We start from the raw sequence: 4,253 nt of genomic DNA, 5'->3' as shown, positions 1-4,253 counted from the left end.
GAGAGAGAGAGAGAGAGAGAGAGAGAGAGAGAGAGAGAGAGTGTGTGTGTGGTGTCTTAGCTCATGTACTGGCGTATAGTGGAAGTCAGATTACACTTGGGCTGTCAGGGTAGTGACCAGAACCTTGATTCACTTAGTCCCTTTACTGGCCTTTTCTATTTTTTTCTTTATATCAAATAATTTTTGTTGAGTAGTTCTAAAAGAGAATCCTAATGGAACATGTAAAAGAGACTGTGCTTTTCTTTTTAAATAAAGTTTTCTTACCCACCCCCATCCCCACCTTGAAACACATACACACCTCTCTAGCAGGTGGGCCAAGAGTGTTTCTGGATATCAGTATAAGGGAGACACTGTAGCACACCTTGGTTTTAAAATGACCTCTAAATTCTCACGTTCAGACACTGGTGCAAGCATTGACCTACACGCCTCGGCACTGATGGTTTTTAACTGTCAACTACATAGACTGAGCACCTTCCTGCACTCTGAAAGCTAGCCAGTAGGGATGAAACTCCCAGGTCAGTAACTGCTGGTACTCTCCATGTTTTGTGACTCAAGTATGTGGTATGTTCAACAAGGGTCTTACCATCAAGTTCAGAAGAGTGAAAGTAATAGCGATAACGTTTGGGAATTGTTCTGGCTAGTTGTATGTCAACACGACACAAGCTACAGCCATTTTAGAAGAGGAAACCTCTATTGAGAAAAATGTTCCCACCACATTGGTTGTTGTAGACAAGCCAGTGGTACATTTTCATGACTGATGATTGATGGGGGAGGGCCCAGCCCATTGTGAGCAGTGTCATCCCTGGTGGTCTTGGATGCTATAAGAAAGCAAGCTGAGCAAGCCATGAGGAGCATGCAGTAAGCAGCGCCCCTCCAATGGCTTCTGCTTCAGTTCCTGAATTTAGATTCCTGTCTTGGTTTCTTCAATGATGAACTGTTACCGCAAAGTGTAAGAAGAAACAAACCCTTTCCTCCCAAGTTGCTTTTGGGCATGGTATTTTTTTCACAGCAATAGTCTCTAAGATGGGGGTCTATGAGGCCCCACTGGCTTTTCATGTAACGCCATAGAAGAACATTTGGAATCAATTTTCTTCACACTACCTCCTCTTTCCTCCATCTTATTTGCTTCTGCTTTGGTGTGTTCAGTCATTTTCTCTACATCTAGTACCATAACTTCTCTCTGCAATTATCATTTAACTTTTCAAAATTTTTAGCTATAGTAGTCTGTTCTTATTTAGGTTTCCTACATTTAGATTTTATGTTTAAGAGATTTTGCATTTATCTCCAGCCTCCCTGAGAGTTCGTTATTATTAGCCTGCATCTTCAATGGTATATTTTAGAAATGAATCATGGCTGCTGTATTTCCTGAATTCTGGAATATATGAACCAGACTGTCTTTTGCATTTACATATGAATGGGAGCACCTCAAACTCAGCACACTGACTTTTGACAGAAAGCCGCTAAGGAGACGTGGGATCTGTCTGACCTGTTTCCCTAGGAGATACCTTCCATGTTTGTTGATGTTCTTTATTCTCGAAGTTCAGGAGTATAGCCAGAGTTTGTTCATTAATAATATTCTGTTCTCTTTTGTAAAAACACATAAACACTACTTCTCCCTACCCTGATTTTGCTCTCACACTGAAGAGTTCTACTGCCATATATGTAAGCGTAACTCTATGTGCTTTCTCATTTAGAAAATGACCTTGTCGTGCATCAATGGGAGGAGAGGGTCTTGGTCCTATGAAGGCTCAATAGATGCCCTAATGTAGGGGAATTGAGGGCAGGGATATGGAAGTGGGTGGGTGGGTGGAGGAACACCCTCATAGAAGCAGAGGGAGGGAGGATGGGATAGGAGGTGCCCGGGAGGAGGGGGGGGACTGTGAAAGAGGATAACATTTGAAATATAAATAAAGAAAATATCTAATAAAAATAAAAATATAAGAAAATGGTTTCCATGTGTTGACTCTGAGCTCTGTATGGTGGTAGCATACATCTCTATGATCTTAGTCATTACAATCTTGCCCCCCCACATTGTTCTTTTCTCCATTTTTTTTTTCCTCTTTAGATCCTCAGATAACCCAGGACACATTTGCCACTAAAAGTTTTAAGTGTCAGGGAGAATTTTTAAGTGTGTGTTCTGCATTAATGCTTTTAACATACCTTGCATGTGTGTTCACACGGTTGTTTTCTTATCTTTGAACAAGGACAGTTCCTCCTAGATCTGTGGTCTGCTCTAGGCAGTGACTATCCACTGGGCTACTTCTTTCCTCATGTAATCTTCCTGTGGTCATTCATTCTGTCCATGGGAGCTGGGCAGGGAGCAGTGACGTTGAGCAGTAGGAAACCACCCCACCCACTCAGGTATGCCTTTGCTCAGCACAGAACCACCACGTTATCTTCATGTTCAGTCACTGAGATGGTCTATGTGGCAGGGAGTAGAATAGACAACCCCAGGCTTCTCGTGGGAACTGTGATGGTTTGTAGATGCTTGGCCCACACAGAGTGGCACTATTAGGAGGTGTGACCTTGTTGCAGTAGGTGTGTCACTGTGACTGTGGGCTTAAGACCCTCATCCTAGCTGCCTGGAAGTAAGGGTTTTTTTTTTTTTTTTGGTTTTTCGAGACAGGGTTTCTCTGTGTAGCCCTGGCTGTCCTGGAACTCACTCTGTAGACCAGGCTGGCCTCGAACTCAGAAATCCGTCTGCCTCTGCCTCCCAAGTGCTGGGATTAAAGGTGTGCACCACCATGCCCAGCTACTAGAAGTAAGTATTCTGCTAGCAGCCTTCAGATGGAGATGTAGAACTCTCAGCTCTTCCTGCACCATGCTTGTCTGGATGCTGCCATGTTCCTTTCTTGATGATAATGGACTGAACCTCGAAATCTGAACGCCAGCCCCAATTAAATGTTGTCCTTACAAGAGTTGTCTTGGTCATGGTGGCTGTTCATAGCAAAAAAAAACCCTAACAAGACAGGAACCCCATTTTGTTCTCAGGACATTGTGAGATCCTGTGGCTCCTGGGCCATTTGTTTAAGGTTTGATCTTATTTTTTTAGTTCCATCATCTCTGCTCTATAGTAAGCTGAGGTTACTCTACTCCTATACTCATCTCCTAGACTCACATCCCTTGTTAAACTCCAAATAGGGGGAAATAAAAATGATATGCCCAACAGATATTTCCATACATATCATGTACATGAAGTATAAAAACTAAGGGGAAAAAACAAAATCAACATGCTATTAAAAAGCATCATTTGTGAAAGAGAAAGTGGTGATGTGTCCTGCTGTCCCATGAGGTAATGTTAGCTGTGCAGCTGTGGCCATTCACCATGTGCTTTTATGATTATTATGGTTCATAGAAAAGCTTTGTTCTAAAAATGGGCTGATAAAACAGCCTTCAAGCTTGCTTTTTCTTCATGCAAGGAATAGAAGAGAATCCTCCTCTGGGGACAATGGAAGCTCAGGGGAGAGGGACACAGGAGAGGGATGGCCCCCTCTCCCTCCCTGCCTGTGGCTGTCTTGCCTCAGATGAGACCACAAGTATGTGGGATCCCCCATCCTCCTTTCATGCTCTGGTCTTCCTTTCATTGTCTGTAACACGCTTTTTAGGATATGCTCAATGGAATTGCGACTGCCCTGGTTTTATTATCCATATTTCTTCCTCAGAACTTGGCAGGGTTTGTTATTCCTATTTCAGATGGGGCGGGTGGAGTGATTCAGCTTATGTCTCTCCCATATTTCCTGGAAAACACTTTCCTTATAAGAATAATGAATTTGGAGCACATTTTGAACAACCTGTTTTAAACCACTGTGTTTGTCATGAGCTCTTTTAACATAAAATGTTCATTACTATCCCCACTGATGAATTCTTTAAGATAACAAATTCACATAGTTTCTGAAGGCTATAAGAATGGCTTCATTTCTGAATCTTCTTTTTGTTCTTTGCTGGGTTTTGGTGGCTTTGTCTTCCCTAGAAGAGTGACACCCAGAGATTTTTCTGTGTGTATAAAATTTGCAGCTAGTTTCTCAGACATTGGAGTGATTGTTTTTTTTTTCAAGTTCTGAGATATGCTCATTGTCAGTGCTATGCGTCAAACATGGAGTAGGTTATAAGATCTTGTAGCTCACACCTTTAATTACAGTATTTGAGAGGCTAAGTCAGGAGGGTCATGAGTTCTAGGACACTGTGGGCTATAACGCAAGGCCTTATGCCCTGTCTCAAAGGCAAGGAGAATGAGAGGAACAAGGGGCACGGCC

The sequence above is a fragment of the Mus pahari genome, chromosome 11, assembly GCF_900095145.1.
Source record: "Mus pahari chromosome 11, PAHARI_EIJ_v1.1, whole genome shotgun sequence".
Classification (NCBI taxonomy): domain Eukaryota; kingdom Metazoa; phylum Chordata; class Mammalia; order Rodentia; family Muridae; genus Mus; species Mus pahari.
Note: the sequence above shows the minus strand (reverse complement) of the source record.